This window comes from Rhinopithecus bieti, unplaced genomic scaffold, assembly GCF_001698545.2.
Source record: "Rhinopithecus bieti isolate Rb0 unplaced genomic scaffold, ASM169854v2 scaffold_21649, whole genome shotgun sequence".
In the NCBI taxonomy this organism is placed as follows: domain Eukaryota; kingdom Metazoa; phylum Chordata; class Mammalia; order Primates; family Cercopithecidae; genus Rhinopithecus; species Rhinopithecus bieti.
The window spans coordinates 4,383,587-4,402,539 of NW_016811584.1; the positions used below are offsets into that span (position 1 = coordinate 4,383,587).

An 18,953-nucleotide genomic window follows, 5' to 3' on the forward strand; every position below is an offset into this window, starting at 1 on the left:
TGGCAATATGCTAGATCTTCTCCTGGGCAGTGGTAATATATGAGTTCATTTTGTTGCTAAACATATACATATTACATTCTCTCTCTCTCTCTCTCTCTCTCTTTATATGCACACACACACACACACACACACACACACACACACGTATAACTCCTCTATACTTCTCTGTGATTATTACAATAAAAAAGTTAGAATTGACACATAGAATATAATTCTATTTTATCTTATCATTTCTAGATGGTTTTTTCCTATCTTTATGTAATTATAGAGATGTTAATATCTTTTCATGTGCTTATTGGTCATCCATATACCTTTTTCTTGAGGTGTCCTCGTTAAAGTGTTAAAATATTTTATTCCTTTTTCACTTTTTTCTTACCATTGAGTTGTAAAGGAAGGTATTTTATATGTTCAGAATACCAGTTCCTTGTCAAATGTGTATGTATTGCAAGTATTTTCTCCCAGTCTATGACTTACTTTCTCAACTTTTAAATCTTGACTTTAGAAGAGCAGAAGTTTTTAATTTGATAAAGTATAATTTACTAGTTTTATTGTTTTATGTTCTTTTATATCCTTAAAAAAGTCTTTACATACTGCATATTTGTGAAGATTTCCTCCTACGCTTCCTTCTGGAAGTTTTATTGCTTTAGTCTTTAGGGCTAGGCCTATGATCCAATTTGGGTAATCTTTGCATATAGTGTGAATTATGGATGAAGTTTTATTTTTCCCATACTAATACCCAATTGTTCTAGCACTATTTGTTGAAAAGTCTATCATTTTATCATTAAATTACCTCTTTACATTTGTCAAAAATAAATTGACCAAATATGTGTGAATCTATTTCTGGATTCTCTATTCTGTTTCATTTATTTCCATGTCTATCCTTATGCCAATACTTCCTTTGGTTACCGGCATCATAATAAGACTAAATCAGATAGTATAATTCCTCCAATGGTGTTACTTTTTAGGAAAATATTTGATTACCCTAGATATTTTGCATTTTTATATAAATTTTGGAATGAGACTGTCAATCTCTACAAAAATATACTGTGATTTTGATTATATTAACCTATAGCTTAATTTGGGGAGAGCTGACATCTCAACACTATCAGTTCTTCTAATCCACAATCATGGTATATCCCTCCATTTAAGTCTTTACTTTTTCTAAGCAATATTTTGTAGTTTTCTGTTTACAAGTCTTGCGCATATTTTGTTAAATTTATTCCTAAGCACTTTATGATTTTACCGTTTTATTATAAATAATACTGTTTTTAAATTTTAAATTTCCAGTAGTTCATTTCTACTATTTAGAAATGAATTGATTTTCTGTGTATTGAGTTTGTATTCAGCAACCTTGCTGGACTAACCAGTCAGGAAGCAGAAACCACATCAGTCATCTGAACAGAACATTTTTAAAAAGTTTTAAAAATACATTTAATAAAGTATTATTAAGTAGCAAAAGGGGTTAGCTACTACAAGGAGTGAGAGAGAACTCTAAGCAATTCAGGAAGGGCAAATATGTGGATTTGTAACTACCACAAGGACAAAGGCAGAGTATCCAAAAATAGAACTAAGAACTCAGAAGAGTCTTAATCGTTTTGTGCTGCTGTAACAAAATACCACCGACTGAATAATTATAAACAACAGAAATTTATTTCCCCACAGTTCTGGAGGCTGGGAGGTCCAAGATCAGGTCTTTGGCAGGTTCAGTTGTCTGACGAGGGCTGCTCTCTGCTTCCAAGAGGGTACCTTGTTGTGGCAACCTGGGTGGTAGAAGAGTTGAAGGAATGCTGTGTCTTCACATAGCACAGGGCAAAAGAGCAAGAAAGCCCAACAAACACAAATCACATTCATTCAGAAAGAATCCTTATGACCTAGTCACTTTGTAAAGGCCCCAGCTCTTAATACTATCACATTGGCCATTAAGTTTCAACACCTAAATTTTGGAGGGTGTCTTTCAAACCATAGCAAGGCTGTACCCCAGCCTGGTTGAAACTTATCTGGAGGGGGTGCTTCTGCAAGTCCAGTGGGTGATGGACATGTATGCTGAGCTGTTGATGGACTGGAACTGGGCCATAGAAAGTCACCTGTTGGGGTGCAAGAGAAACTTCCTGGAGAGTGTCTGCCACTGGGTCTCCTGCATGCTGCTAGAGCCATACTTTATGGGGGAAAAACAGCTAGGAAGAGAAGCCCTTTCCCCTGCTATGGCTTGCAGGGTCTCTCCAGCTCTGTCTGTTGACAAAGATTGACATTGTAGAAGCTGACAAAGAACAAGTGTTTACAGGATTCAGCTCCATTATCCCCATGTAGGGTAGAGAGGTGGATTTGGAGCTTGGAGGTAATGCATTGAGAACTATCATATTTGCTAATCATACTTAGACTTCTAGCAGCTTGGTCCTTTCCTTGGTAGTTTTTTCAGTAGTTTCTTGGCTGTTTTTTATGTCATCTCTTAGTAAAATAATTTTATTCCCATCTTTCTGATATGGGTGCCCTTCATTTGTTTTTCTTTCCTTAATGCATTGGATATGACCTCTAAGAAATTATTTTTTTAAATAGGGAGAACAAACATCCTAGCCTTGCCCCGATCTTAGGGGTAAAGCATTCAAACTTTTACCATAAAGTATCAGGTTAGCTATAGGGTTTTGGATTTTTTTTGGTAACACGCTCTTTATCAGGTTGGGATGTTTCTTTTATTCATAGTGTGGTAAAAATATCATGAATGAGTACTGAAGTTTGTCAAATGTTTTTCATGCATCTACAGACATCATATGGTTTACTTCTTTTGTCTGTTCATATGATGAACTACATCAATAGCTTTTCCAATATTGAGACAACTTTTCATTTCTGGGATAAATTCTGCTTGATCCGAAGTTTTATTATTTATATATTATTGCATTTTATTGTCAAATATTCTGTTAAAGATTTTTATGTCTATATTCACGAAAAATATTGGCATGTAGTTTTCTTTTAATTGTTTTTATTTTTCCATAGGTTGTTGGGGTACAGCTTGTGTTTGGTTACATGAGTAAGTTTGTTAGTGGTGATTTGTGAGATTTTGGTGCACCCATCACCCAAGCAGTATACACTGAACCCTATTTGTAGTCTTTTATCCCTTGCCCCCATTCCATCCTTCCCCCAAGTCCCCAAAGTCCATTGTATCATTCTAAGGCCTTTGGATCCTCATAACTTAGTTCCCACATATCAGTGAGAACATACAGTGTTTGGTTTTCCATTCCTGAGTTACTTCACTTAGAATAATAATCTCTATTCTCATACAGGTTGCTGTGAATGCCGTTAATTCATTCCTTTTTATGACTGAGTAGTCCATTGTATATATATACCGCAGTTTCTTTATCCACTCATTGATTGATGGGCACTTGGGTTGGTTCCACGATTTTGCAGTTGTGAATTGTGCTGCTATGAATGTGGGTGGTCAAGTATCTTTTTCGTATAATGACTCTTTTGCTCTGAGTAGATACCCGGTAGTGGGATTGCTGGATCAAATAGTAGTCCTACTTTTAGTTCTTTAAGAAATCTTCACATTGTTTTCCATAGTGGTTGTACTAGTTTACATTTCCACCAGCAGTGTAGAAGTGTTCCCTGATCATTGCATCCATGCCAACATCTACCATTTTCCTTTTTTTTTTTTTCAGACCAAGTCTCACTCTGTTGCCTAAGCTGGAGTGCAGTGGCACAATCTTGGCTCACTGCAACCTCTGCTTCCTGGGTTCAAGCAATTCTCCTGTTTCAGCCTCCCTAGTAGCTGGGATTATAGGCACCCACCACCATGCCTGGCTAATTTTTTATTTTCATTTTTAATGGAGATGGGGTTTCGCCATGTCATCCAGGCTGGCTATGAACTCCTGACCTCAAGTAATCCACCCCCTTGGCCTCCCAAAGTGTTGGGATTATAGGCATGAGCCACTGTGCCCAGCCCATCTATTTTTTTTTTTTATTATTTGATTATGGCCATTCTTGCAGGAGTAAGGTGGTATCGCATTGTGGTTTTGATTTGCAATTCCCTGATGTTGAGCATTTTTTTCATGTTTCTTGGCCATTTGTATATCTTCTTTTGTCTATTCATGGCCTTAGTCCACTTTTTGATGGGATTTTTTTTTTTTTCTTGCTGATTTGTTTGAATTCATTGTAGATTCTGGATATTAGTCCTTTGTCAGATGCACAGATTGTGAATATTTTCTCCCACCCTGGGTTGTCTGTTTACTCTGCTGATGTTCCTTTTGCTGTGAAGAAGCTCTTTAGTTTAATTAAGTCCCAACTATTTATCTTTGTTTTTATTGCATTAGCTTTTGGGTTCTTGGTCAAGAAATCCTTGCCTAAGACAATGTCTAGAAGGGTTTTCCAATATTATCTTCTAGAATTTTATAGTTTTAGGTCTCAGATTTAAGTCCTTAATCAATCTTGAGTTTATTTTTGTGTAAGGTGAGAGATGAGGATTGTTTCATTCTCCTACATGTGGTTAGCCAATTATCCCAGCACCATTTGTTGAAAAAGGTGTCCTTTCCCCACTTTATGGTTTTGTTTGCTTTGTTGAAGATCAGTTGGCTGTAAGTATTTGGGTTTATTTCTGGTTTCTCTATTTTGTTCCATCAGTCTATGTGCCTATTTTTATACCAGTACCATGCTGTTTTGGTGACTATGGCATTATAGTATAGTTTGACATCAGGTAATGTGAGATCTCCAGATTTGTTCTTTTTGCTTAGTCTTGCTTTGGCTATGTGGGCTCTTTTTTGGCTCATATAAATTTTAGAATTTATTTTTCTAATTCTGTGAAGAATGATGGTGGTGTTTTGATGGGAATTGCATTGAATTTGTAGATTGCTTTTGTCAGTATGGTCATTTTCACAATATTGATTCTACCCATCCATGAGCATGGGATGTGTTTTCATTTGTTTGTGTCATATATGATTTCTCTCAGCAGTGTTTTGTAGTTTTCCTTGTAGAAGTCTTTCACCTCCTTGATTAGGTATATTCTTAAGTATTTCATTTGTTTTTTCAGTTATTGTAAAAGGGGTTGAGTTCTTGATTTGATTTTCTGTTTGGTTGCTGTTGGTATATAGAATAGCTACTGATTTGTGTATACTAACTTTTGTATCCAGAAACTTTGCTGAATTCTTTTATCAGTTCTAGGACCTTTCTGAAAGAGTCCTTGGGGTTTTCAAGGTAAACGATCATGTTGTCAGCAAACAGTGACAGTTTGACTTCCTCTTTACTGATTTGGATGCCCTTTATTTCTTTCTCTTGTCTGATTACTCTGGCTAAGACTTCCAGTACTATGTTGAAGAGGAGTGGTGAGAGTGGGCATCCTTGTCTTGTTCTAGTTCTCAAGGGGAATGCTTTCAACTTTTCCCCCTTCAGTATTATGTTGGCCATGGGTTTGTCATAGATGGCTTTTATTCCTTTGAGGTGTGTCCCTTGCATGCCAATTTTGCTGAGAGTTTTAATCATAAAGTGATGCTAGATTTTGTCAAATGCTTTTTCTGCATCTATTGAGATGATCATGTGATTTTTGTTTTCAATTCTGTTTATGTGGTGTATCAAATTTATTGACTTGCTTATGTTAAGCCTTCATTGCATCCCTGGTATGAAACCCACTTGATCATGGTGGATTATCTTTTTGATATATTGTTGGATTCGGTTAGCTAATATTTTGTTAAGGATTTTAGCATCTATGTTCATCAGGGATATTAGTCTGTAGTTTTCTTTTTTGGTTATGTTTTTTCCTGGGTTTGGTCTTAGGGTGATGCTGGCTTCATATAATAAATTAGGGAGGGTTCCCTCTTTATCTTGTGGAATAGTGTCAATAGGATTGGTACCAGTTCTCTTTGAATGTCTGGTAGAATTCTGCTGTGAATCCATCTGGCCCTGGGCTTTTTTTGTTGGTAATTTTAAAATTACCATTCCAATCTCACTGCTTGTTAGGGTCTGTTCAGGGTATCAAATTCTTCCTGACTTAAGCTAGAGGGGTTGTATCTTTCCAAGAATTTATCCAACTCTTCTAGGTTTTCTAGTTTATGTGCGTAAAGGTTTTCATACAAAGGTTTTGTATTTCTGTGGTGTCAGTTATAATATCTCCTGTTTTATTTCTTATTGAAGTTATTTGGATTTTCTCTCTTCTTTTCTTCATTAATCTTGCTACTGGTCTATCAATTTTATTTATCTTTTCAAAGAACCAGCTTTTTGTTTCATTTATCTTTTGTATTTTTTTTTTCAATATCATTTAGTTCTGCTCTGATCTTGGTTATTTTCTTTCTTCTGCTGGGTTGGGTATGATTTGTTCTTATTTCTCTAGTTCCTTGAGGTGTGACCTTAGATTGTCAGTTTGTGCTCTTTCAGTCTTCTTGATGTACGTGTTTAGGGCTATGAACTTTCCTCTTAGCCCTGTCCTTGCTGTATCCCAGATATTTTGATAGGTTGTGTCACTATTGTCGTTCAGTTCAAAGAATTTTTAAATTTCCATCTGGATTTTGTTTTTGACCCAATGATCATTCAGGAGCAGGTTATTTAATTTCCATGTATTTGCATGGTTTTGAAGGTTCCTTTTGGAGTTGATTTCCAATTCTATTCCATTGTGGTCTGAGAGAGTGCTTGATATAATTTCAATTTTCTTAAATGTATTGAGGCTCGTTTTGTGGCCTATCATATGGTCTATCTTGGAGAAAGTTCCATGTGCTATTGAATAGAATGTGTATTCTGAGATTGTTGGATGGGATGCTCTGTATATATCTGTTAAGTCTATTTGTTCCAAGGTGTAGTTTAAATCCATTGTTTCCTTGTTGACTTTCTGTCTTGATGACCTGTCTAGTGCTGTCAGTGGAGTATTGAAGTCCCCCACTATTATTGTGCTGCTGTCTATCTCATTTCTTAGGTCTATTAGTAATTGTTTTATAAGTTTGGGAGCTGCAGTGTTAGGTGCATGTATGTTTAGGATTGTGATATTTTCCTGTTGGAAAAGGCCTTTCACCATTTTATAATGTCCCTCTTTGTCTTCTTTCACTGCTGTTACTTTAAAGTTTGTTTTGTCTGATATAAGAATTGCTACTCCAGCTGGCTTTTGGTGTTCATTTGCATGAAATGCCTTTTCCCACCCCTTTAAGTTAATGTGAGTCCATATGTGTTAGGTCTTGAAGGCAGCTGATAGTTGCTTGGTGAATTCTTACCCATTCTACAGTTCGGTATCTTTTAAATGGAGCATTTAGGCCTTTATGTCCAATGTTAGTATTAAGATGTGAGGTACCATTCCATTCATCATGCTATTTGTTGCCTGTGTACTTTGGTTTTTGTTTTTTTGTCTTTGTTTTTTAAATAGTGTTTTTGTTTTGTAGGTCCTGTGAGATTTATGCTTTAAAGAGGTTCTGTTTTGATGTGTTTCCAGGATTTGTTTCAAGATTTAGAACTCCTTTTAGCAGTTCTTGTAGTGGTGCCTTGGTAGTGGCAAATTCTCTCAGCATTTGTTTGTCTGAAAAAGACTATCTTTCCTTTATATATGATGCTTAATTTCACTGGCTACAAAATTCTTGGCTGATAATTGTTTTGTCTGAGAAGGCTGAAGATTGGGTCCCAATCCCTTCTAGCTTGTAGGGTTCCTGCCGAGAAATATGCTGTTAATCTGATAGGTTTTCCTTTTAGGTTACCTGGTGCTTTTGTCTCCCAGCTCTTAAGATTCTTTCCTTCATCTTAACATTAGATAACCTGATGACAATGTGCCTAGGTGATGATTATTTTGCAGTGAATTTCCCAGGTGATTTTGTGCTTCTTGTATTGGACGTCTAGGTCTCTAGGAAGGCTGGGGAAGTGTTCCTCGATTATTTCCCAAATATGTTTTCCAAACTTTTAGATTTCTCTTCTACCTCAGGAACACTGATTATTCTTAGGTTTGAATTTAATGTAGTCCAAGACTTCTTGGAGGCTTTGTTCATGGTTTTCTATTCTTTTTTCTTTGTCTTTGGTGGGTTGGTTTAATTCAAAGACCTTATCTTTGAGCTCTGAATTTCTTTCTTCTACTTGTTCAATTCTATTGCTGAGACTTTCCAGAGCATTTTGCATTTCTATAAGTGTGTCCAATGTTTCCTGAAGTTTTGATTGCTTTTATTTGTGCTATCTATTTCATTGAATATTTCTGCCTTTACTTCTTGTATAGTTTTTGGATTTCCTTGCATTGGGTGTCACCTTTCTCTAGTGCCTCCCTGATTAGCTTAATAACTAACCTCCTGAATTCTTTTTCAGGTAAATCAGGGATTTCTTCTTGGTTTGGATCCATTGATGGTAAGCCAGTGTGAATTTCTTAGGGCTGTTAAAGAGCCTTGTTTTGTCATATTACCAGAGTTGGTTTTCTGGTTCCTTCGCATTTGGGTAGGCTCTGTTAGAGGGAAACTCTAGAGCTGAAGTCTGTTTTTCAGATTCTTTTGTCTCATAGGGTATTCCTTGATGTAGCACTTTTCTCCCTTTTCCTATGGATGTGGCTTCCTGAGAGCTGAGCTATCGTGATTGTTATCTCTCTTCTGGGTCTAGCTACCCAGCAAGTCTACCAGGCTCTGGACTGGTACTGGAGGTTATCTACATAGAATCCTGTGATGTAAACCATCTATGGGTCTCTCAGCTGTGGATACCAGCATGGTATTTGGCGTGTCTCCTAGGTCCTGCAGGAGCAATCTGCTTCCTTCAGAGGGTCTGTGGGTCCTTTCAAGTTTCCTTAATTATTTCTCCAGTCTTTCTGGAGCTAAAATTCATGATGTCGGCCTCCACTCGCTGCTCTGTCCATCCAAGTCAGAGCTGCAATATAGTCCTGCCTCCTGTCTGCCATGATGGGGGATCTTGCACCGTTTTGTATGTAGTTTTCTTATAATGCCTTTGTCTATTTTCGGTATTAGACTAATGCTGATCTCAGAAAATGAATTGGGAATTATTCTTCTGGAAATGATTGTGTAAGACTGGCTATCGCTTACATGTGTAATAGACTTTTATCACTGAAACCATGTGAGCCTGAACTTTCCACTGTATGATGATTTTAAATTATGAATTCAATTTCCTTTATAAATATCAGTTTATTCAGATTTTTATTTTTTCTTGTTTTAGTGTTAGTAATTTGGGTATTTTGAAGATTTTGTCCGTTTCACTTAAACTGTTGAATTGATTGGCATACAATTGTTTGTAAAACTCTTTTAGTGTTCTTTTAATGTTTCTATAATCTGTAGTGGTATCCCTACTTTTGTTTTTGCATTGTTAATTCATTTCTTTTCAATGTTTTCTTCCTATTTTTTTTTTTTTGCTCTTTTATTATTTTCCTCCCTTTACTTATTTTGAGTTGACTTTTCTCTTTTTTTTTTCTTATGTATTTATGTAGACACTTAGATCATTGGCATTATCTCATGCTTTTTCTAATGTGACCATTTAAAACTCTAGTTTCTGTTTAAGCACTTGTTTAGTTTCATTGACACATTTCAATATGTTGTTTCCATTTTAATTTAGTTTAAAAGATTTTTGAATTTCCCTTGAGATTTCTTTTTTAACCCATGGGTTACTAGTAAAAGTCAAAAGATTTATTTGTTGTGAAAAGAAACCAGAGTATGCTTGACCCATGAGCTAATAGAAATATATTGTTTACTTTACAAATGTTTTGGAAATTTTAGATATCTTTCTGTTATTGATTTATGATTTAATTCTGTTGTTATCAGAGAACATATATTTGCATTACTTGAATTATGTTAAGACTTGTTTTATGTACCAGAAGCTGGTTTTCCTTAGTCAGCTGTCTAGTTGCATTTGAAAATAATGTATATTCTGCTGTCACTGGGTGGAGTGTTCTATAAATGTCAATTATGTTGATTTTCTATTACTTGTTCTATTAATTACTGAGAGGATGGTTGAAATCTCCGACTATAATTGTGAATTTGTCTATTTCTACTTGTGGTTACCTCTGTTTTTGCTTCCTGTACTTTGAAGCATTGTTAGTATATGTATACATGTATGTTATATGTCTCCTCAATAAATTGACCTTTTTATTTTTATGAACTATTCTTTTTTCCAGGTATGAAAGTCTACTTTGTCTGTTATTAATTCAGCTCCTTCCTCTTTTTTATGCTTAGTACTTGAATTATATATATTTTCCAACCTTTTAATTTTAATCTATCTTTGAATCTACATTTAAAGTGGTTTCCTTGCAGACAGTATAATGTAGTGTCTTGCTTTTATATTCAATCAAAAATGTCTGTCTTTCAACTGGACAGTTTAGGTCACCTACATTTCATGTAATCATCATGTTTGGGTTTAAATCTACTGCTGTCTTGATATTTGCTTATCTGTTCTATTTTCTGTCTTTTAAAATCTGCATTCCTTAAACTTGAGTATTTATATTTAATATTAAATAAATTTAATACTCCATTTTATCTCCCTATTAGCTTATTAGTTATACTTATTTTTTAATTGGTTGTTTCAGACTTTACCATATACATTTTAACTTATCATGGTTTATTTTAAAATAACATTGTGTATATATATATATATATATATATATTTCACATAATGTAAGACCATTTTAACAATATTATTCTATGCCCCCCATCTTTCATGCTAATCTTGTTATAGATTTTAATCTCATGTTTTAACTTCTACAGTATGCTGTCATTAGTGTTCTTTAAATAGTTGATATCTCTCAAAGAATTTTAAAATTGAAGAAAACACCTCCTAGATTTATCCATATATTGATCATTTCTGATGCCTTTTTCTTTTGCAGATTCATGTTTCCATGTGATGTTCTTCTTCCATCTGAAAACTACTGTAAGTCTACTGGTGATGACCTTTTCTTGGATTTTGTTGGAAAAGTTTTATTTTGCTTTCCCTTCTGAAGAATATTATCACTGGATAGAAAATTCTATTCTGGTAGGTTCTTCCCTCAACATTTTCAGGCTGTCTTTTCATTATTTTCTGGATCTATAAGTTTACACTTTTCATTAAATTTGGGAAATTTTTGGCCTTTAATATTGAAAATATTTTCATAGCTCCTCCTTCTAGGACCCCTACAATGTGTATTTAAAATCATTTTCTGTTATTCCACAAATAATGAAGGATCTTTTTAGTCTTTTTACTAACTGTGCTTCATTTACCTTATGTTCTATTGTTATGTCTTCAAGGTTACCTATGTTTTCTTTTGCAGGGTCAAATCTGTTGCCAAATCTGTCTAATGGAATTTTTACTTCAGATACTGTATTTTTTTATTTCTAAAATTTCCTTTTGACTCTTTTTAGATGTTCCATTTCTCTCCTCACCATGGCCATGCTTTTTATAAAATATGAATATATTGTTATAATAGTTCTAACTTTTAACTATGAGGTCCATCATCTCTATCATTTTTATGTCTCTTTTATTGACCGAGTTTTCTCCTGGTTATGAATCACAATGTCCTTATTCTTATTCTGACAAGTATTTCTTTATTGGATGCTGCAACATTGTGAATATTACATAGTTGAGTGTCTGAATTTTGTTGTCTCACTTTAAGGAGTTTTGCACTTCATATTGGGGGACATGTATTTTTCTATCAGTTTAAGCTTATTTAATTATCTTTTTAAACTTTGTTAAGGCTGGCAGCAGTGGCTCATGCCTGTAATCCCAGCACTTTGGGAGGCCAAAGTGGGTGGATCACTGGTGGAGTGGCCAACATGGTGAAATCCCGTTTCTACTAAAAATTCAACAATTAGCCAGGCATGGGGGCACACACCTGTAATCCCATCTACTTCGGAGGCTGAGGCAGCAGAATTGCTTGAATCTGAGAGGTAGAGGGTGCAGTGAGTGGAGATCGCGCCACTGCACTACAGCCTGGGCGACAGAGTGAGACTGTCTCAAACGAAACAAAACAAAACAAAACAAAAACAAAACCAACCAAAGAGACAAACTTTATGAGGAGTAGTCTAGAGTAAATCACGACCCCTCTGGGGTGTCCACAGAGTATCTCACATGGCCACTGTGGACATTCTACTCTGACTCATCAAAGTTTGAATACCTCCCAACCCTATTGAGCTCTGGAAATTGTTCTGCTTTTGCAAATCAGGCACTCTTTGCCCTGGATTGTGGACTTTTACTCTATGCACAACCTTGTACTTAGGGGCTACTTAAGGTAACCCTCATGCAGATTTGTAGAGATCTTTTGATGGGTAGCTTCATCCTTTCTGGAACTTTGCCCCACAAGTCCCAGCCATTTCATCCTTTTAATCTCTGATTTTTGTTTTATCACTTCAGGCAGAAAACCAGACCAATTGTAGAGATTATCTCACTTGTTTTCCTTCTCTCAGGAATCACAATCTGTGTTACCTATTTTTAACTGTCTGAAAATAGTTATTGTACATATTTTGCTCAGTTTTCTAGGTGATTATTATAGGAAGTTAAGTATGGTCCTTTGACTCCCACACACACACACACACACACACACTTCATATATATATATATATATATAATTTTAAATGAAATGTGTTAAATGTAAGTCATTTGAATTTAACAGCCCAAAAATTATCTTAAAATGTTGTATTACTTCAGGTAAGAAGAGCTACAGTTTTTAAATGATACTTTGCCTTTTGAAATATGGGAGAAACCTTAAGAGTTTGAAGAAATTGTTTTTTAACTTTGTATATCAAACAACATTTACAGACTCTCTAGTCTGAAAGATAAGAAAGTTGATCATACTTTTACTTTTTGCCAACTTTTTCCTCCCCCACTAACTGTCTTATACTTTTATTTATCCATTGTTAAGATGTATGACATTGATTTTTGCACTGTAGCCACAGTTCATGATATTGTTCTGTCTTAATTCTATGTTGAATTGAATTTAGTTCTCGCTGGTATTTTAACACAACTTATTCATTTTTGAGTTTTTCATTTTAAATTGTATTTTGTTTAGTTGAATTTATCATCATTTACCCCCTCCTCATAAAGACTCATAGGGGGAATGTTCTCTGAATCCTTAAGGCTTATGAGTTTCTGTGTTTAGCCTTGTACTTGTAGTAAACTTGGATAGACATGAAATTTCCTCAGAACTTTTCATATATTGCTGTACTGCCTTTTATCATGTAATGTTACTATAGAGGGATCCAAAGACATTCTAATATTTCCCCTTTGTATATGAACTACTTATTGGCCTATATGTCCATAGAATTCTTTGGGTATATCTTTGAAGTTTAGCAGCTTTTCAGGAGATTTCTTGCTATATTTCTTTTTGTATTACTTTTTCTTGAGTTATGGTATGTCCTTTTGACTATAGATTTAGATCTTTATTTCAAAAAAATATTCTTGCACCTTGGGGCTTGACCTCTTGGAACTTTTTCTAAAGGGCTTTTGCTTGGAATCTGGCATTGGGCAGAGGCCAGAAAGGTCCTGGGGTGACTGTCAGTGGAGGCTTGAAGGAAAGGGAAGAGAACACTATTGAAAGCTTCCTAAAAGAAAGGTTATATTATACATTAGCAGGATAATTGATGAGACTAGCTCCTGTAGTAACTTGGAAAAATATAAATATCTAATTAACTTATGTATCTAAGTTATTTCCAGACAGGATATTTAAAGTGCCACCTAGTTCTTTGAGCTACTTATAAGTACAGTTAGGGAGACAGAAACTGAAGAAGGAACTATTTTATTTTTAAGCAGAATTTAGAAGAAATATTTCCATCCCAAAACTTGCTGGTTTAGCAAATAAAACTATTTCTCATTCCAATATTATTAGTCAGGAGAAATTTCTCAACCTAAGTAATGGTCTCAGGGCAAATATAAGATAACAGAACACTACCTGTAAAATGTGGCTTTGCATTCAATAACCTATAAAATCATTTGTTAAGACATTAGAAAGATATAAGGTGATGTCTCACAGACCCTTTCTCATCAAAAATAAAGGACTTGTAATAATCTTAAGTGCATGGCTTGTAGAACCCCTCAGCTAGATGATGGGATTTTTAAAAATCTCAAGAGTGTTATCTTATAGCACTTTGACTCACAGTCGAAAAGCAGAGATAGGTTTTGTGGGTGTTGCTTTTGTCTAATGGAGTAAATTATAACTTGATACCTAGGAATTCCACAGAATTTTTAAAGGGATTTTATCAGCTTATATGAAAAGATAGCAGAAATAGTTCAGAATAAAACGAGGCCTCCAGACCTCTAACTTACTTTGAGTAAAAGCAGGTTGAGAAAGTGATTAATCTGTACACATGGAACTTTTATGTGTGTTAAAAGAAAGAATGACTCTAAGGAAACAGCTAAAGCCCAGCGCTTAAAGCCAAGAGAAATGGAAAATGATCAAAGATTGTGGCAGAAATCCCTGATCAAGGAATCTGTGATATGTGGGTGGCCAGTTGAATTTCAGAATTACTATGAACCTCTGATGATTATATGCCTTCTATTGTCCCCACTGTTAAATGAGAGTGACTATTGTAGTGTTTCTGACCCATTCTCATCTCACGTTGTATATTGAGAGTGTGTTGGGGTAGTTAGAAACTTGCCTCTTTAGGTCACATGTCTTCAGATAAAGAGCTGTACTCGAGGGGCATCAGTCATATCTGAAAATGATTTAAATGACAATACTCTGGACTCCAAAACAGAATCTGAGGCTATAATGGATGAGATGAGATCATGGTGGTTCTTGGGAGTTAGAGGGATATATTTTGCATGTGGGGAGGAGCCCAAAGGTACATGACAATAAACTCTTATTTTAGTGACTCCTAATGAGCCATGCCTTCCAGTATTTATGCTCTAGTTTAGTCCCTCTCTTTGAATTTGGGTTGGCTCTGTCGCCCACTTTAAGCAGTAAAATGTGCCGGGAAGCAATACTATGTCAAGTCTGAGCAGCTTCCACTTCCAAATTCTTAGAAGTGGGCTCTCACACAAGTCCAACTATCTTAAGACCACCGTGCTGTGAGGAAGCCCAAACTATCCAGGTGGAAAAGCAACATGGATGGGAACCAGGGAACCCATGCAACACGCCTAGCTGAGCTCTCAGCTTACCTTCAGGACTGAGTTGTCAGCCATCTGAGTGATTCTCATCAGTGAATTAGTTGAGCCATCTATGTAAATGTTATATGGGGTGTAAATGGTCCTCCCCAAACTCTGTCCAAATTGCAGATTTGTAAGAAAGTAAAATTTTAAGCTACTTTGGGATATTTTGTTATACAGCAATAGATAACTGAAACATCTTGAATTTCTACCTTGAGTTATTTTTATTGCAGACATCATGTTGTTGGAAATTTCTTTGAGACCATGGGAGCAATTTCTCTTAATATATATTTCTTCATCTCTTTTTTGTTGATGATGTTTTCTTCATTCTCTCCAGCCCTCCCCCACCAATTACCTATATATTTGTTCCTGTTGTGTCCTTTCTAATTATTACTAATCATCCAGTAATTTAAATAATAATTGAATAATTTAGTAATTCAACTAAAATGAAGTATTGGCTTATGAATAAGAATGTAAAGTGATGTATGGAGAGGGTAAATTATAATGGCTTCGATTCAGGTTTCACTCCTGTGTTCTCTGCCCAACGTGATATCACCATGTGGATTTCAGTATTTCGAGTGTTTCTGTGGCTCAGAAAGTAACCCTTTAAAGTTACAAAATCCTCTTTTTTGATGGGGTGTTTTTTTTTTCTTGTAAATTTGTTTGAGTTCTTTGTATTTGGATATTAGCCCTTTGTCAGATGAGTAGATTGGCAAAAATTTTCTCCCCAATCTGTAGGTTGTCTGTTCACTCTGATGGTAGTTTCTTTTGCTGTAGCAGGAGCTCTTAGTTTAGATTAGATGCCGCATTTGTCAAGTTTTGGCTTTTTGTTGGCCATTGGCCTTTTTGAGTTTTAGACCATGAAGTCGATTCCCAATGCTATGTCCTGAATGGTATTGCCGTAGGTTTCTCTTCTAGGGTTTTTAATGGTTTTAGGTCTAACCAATTTTAAGTCTTTAATCCATCTTGAATAATTTTGTATCAGGTGGAAGAAGGGATCCAGTTTCAGCTTTCAGCATATGGCTAAGCCTGTTTTTCCAGTACCAATATTATTAAAACAGGGAATCCTTTCCCCATTTCTTGTTTTTGTTCAGGTTGTCAAAGATCAGATGGCTGTAGCATGTTGGTATTATTTTTCTGAGGGCTCTGTTCTGCTTCCAGTGGTCTATATCCTGTTTTTGGTACCAGTACCATGGCATGTTTTGGTTATTGTAGCCTGTAGTAGAAAAGACATAACTCAAAAGAAGACATTTATACAGCAAGAGACCACATTGAAAAAATGCCATCTCACTGGCATAACAAAAGCAAATTCAAAAACCACAATGAGAATATCATCTCATACCGAGTTTAGAAATGGCAATCAATAAGAAGTCAGAAACAACAGGTGCTGGAGAGGATGTGGAGAAATAGGAACAATTTTACACTGTTAGGGGGACTGTAAAGCTAAGTTCAACACATTTGTTGGAAGACAGTGTGGCGATTCTTCAAGGATCTGGAACTTAGATAATACCATTTGACCGCAGCATCCCATTACTGGTATATACCAAAGGATTATAAATCATGCGCATAAAACACATGCACGTATGTTTTATTGCGGCACTATTCACAATAGCAAACAGCTTGGAGCCAACCGCAAATGTCCATCAATTGAGAAAAGACCCTGGATTAAGAAAATGTAGTGAACATATACACCATGGAATACTTTGCAGCGCATAAAAAAGGAGAGTTCATGTCTTTGCAGGGACATGGATGAAGCTGAAACCATCATTCTGAGAAAACTACCGCAAGGCAAAACCAAACACCGCATGTTCTCACTCATAGGTGGGAATTGAACAAAGAGAGCAATTGAACACAGGAAGGGGAACATCACACACTGGGGCCTGTAGTGGGGTGGAGGTAGAGGGAGGATAGCATTAGGAGATATACCTAATGTAAATGATGAGTTAATGGGTGCAGCACACCAACATGGCACATGTATACATATGTAACAAACCTGTACATTGTGCACATGTACCCTAGAACTTAAAATATAAAAAAAAAAGTTACAAAATCCTCTGCTTGTAATCCAGTGACTAACGCTATCCTTCCTCTGTTTTTCCCACCTCATCTTCAGCAATCCCTTTTAGTAGTAAATAGAGAGACCATGAAATTTATTGTTCAAATGATCACAATGCCCCTATTTGAAAGGGGCTTCTATTTATAATTGCACTGTGATGGTAGGCGTAAAATGGGCAAATCAGGTCAGCAAGCCACATGGTTTGTAAGCTTGGGTTTTGAATAATATAAATGGCGTGCACCTTCTTGAGCTCTACCTGCTTAGCTTTCCTGCTGTGGAAAAGAATAGGACTGTGCAGGGACAGTCCCATGCTCTGGTTTGAGTGTTCTTTTCTCCTCTAAAATTCATGTGGCAACTTAACCCTCAATGCAACAGTAGTTGCATTGGAGGTGACTAGGTCAAGAGGTTTCTTCTCTTGTGGATTGTGCTCTTATAAAAGGGCTGGAGGGAAGTAGCAAGGCCTCTTTTTGCCTCTCCACCTTTTGCCATCTGAGGACATAGCAAGAAGGTACCATGTTGGAAGCAGAGAGCAGCCGTTACCAGACTATGAACCTGCTGATGCCTTGATCTTGGGCTTCTCAGCCTTCAGACCTGGGAGAAGTCAATTTCTGTTCTTTATAAATTACCTAGTCTAGGATAGTTTGTTATAGCAGTGGGAACAGACTGAGGCACCTCACTTCTCCTTTGGCCTGCCTATGTCTCTACGTCTCATTGTTTCCATCAATGGATTATCGCATTGACCATTTTAGACTAGGTCATTTGCATATTGAAAGAATTCTATATCCTGCCTAAATATCTATGAAGGCTATGTGTAACTGTCAGTAACTTTTCTCATTTGGGGTAAGGTTATAAATCACATGACAGAGTTTGTCGTTTGTGGTTCATAGCCTGTGATTTGGAATTTTCTTTATCTACCTCTATCATTACTATGGGGATATACTTTCCTTCTATTTTTACTTTTTCAAATTGCTTTTCTGGGTTTAGAGGAGAAATGTGGAATTACGTGTCTTTACTCTGTTATCGTTAACTGGAATACTACTGTTTTGATATAGAGATATGACCATGATATAAAGCCAAACAGAAGAAAGAAGATTATAGTGCATTAGTTATGGTATGTATCCCTTTGTGTTAAAAAATACATTTCACCTTCCTAACCTACTACTAAGAATATTTATTTCACTTCTAACCAAGGTTATTTTATGAAATGGAGAGGATGTATATAATATATATAATTCTGAAATTTTTGCAGTGGGCATGAATTACTCTTATAACTCAGAAATCAATGAAGATAATTCAATTTTGGAGAATTCTGTGGCCCTTATTACATCATGGTGTTTAAGATCCATGCCACAAACAAGGTATCTTGTGGTTAAGCATGCAATGCCTTTTTATTTTAACCCCAGTAGCCTTTCATCAAAATTTTCCCATTGCAGACCTTACAGAGAATTATCTTCCTGAGCTCAAGAGAATCTAAAAGTTGCAAGGCAAGGAGCACTTTGATGCCATAGGTTAAAGGCTACTAGGATAGGATTGAATTAACCACCACAATAACAACAAAAAGAAAATCCTTTGTCTGTGTGGGATGGTTGATGCCTGTTGTCTGGGCTTCTGAGTCCACAGTTGGCCTGTTCCCTGACTCTATTTATTTCTCTAGCTCACATTACTGTTTCCCTGCCCACTGTCCTCTGAGTTCTTCTGTCCTGGGACTCAGCATTAATATTGTAGCAATGGTGATCTATCCTTTGGCATATACAAAATGGAGAAGACAAGCAGTAAATCACGGCAATAAGCCTGTGCTGCCAGAGTTTCCTTGGAGGGCTTTACTGAGCACACCAAGAAATGGATTTGTGAAACTTAGTGTGCTAGAGTGGAAAGTAAAACACAGAAATGAAATAGAGTGGTGCATACAGCTGTCACACTC

At 36.0% G+C, this 18,953-nt stretch overlaps 1 long non-coding RNA gene across 2 annotated transcripts in view; it reads left to right on the forward strand.

The window, feature by feature from the left end:
- The first annotated feature begins 10,836 nt into the window (after positions 1–10,836).
- The window catches only part of LOC108543628 (uncharacterized), a 29,878-nt gene continuing 21,761 nt past the window's right edge, over positions 10,837–18,953 (forward strand). For both annotated transcript variants that reach the window (XR_001889629.1, XR_001889628.1), the window contains exon 1: positions 10,837–10,893. This is a non-coding gene — a long non-coding RNA (uncharacterized LOC108543628). The remainder of the gene's footprint in view (positions 10,894–18,953) is intronic.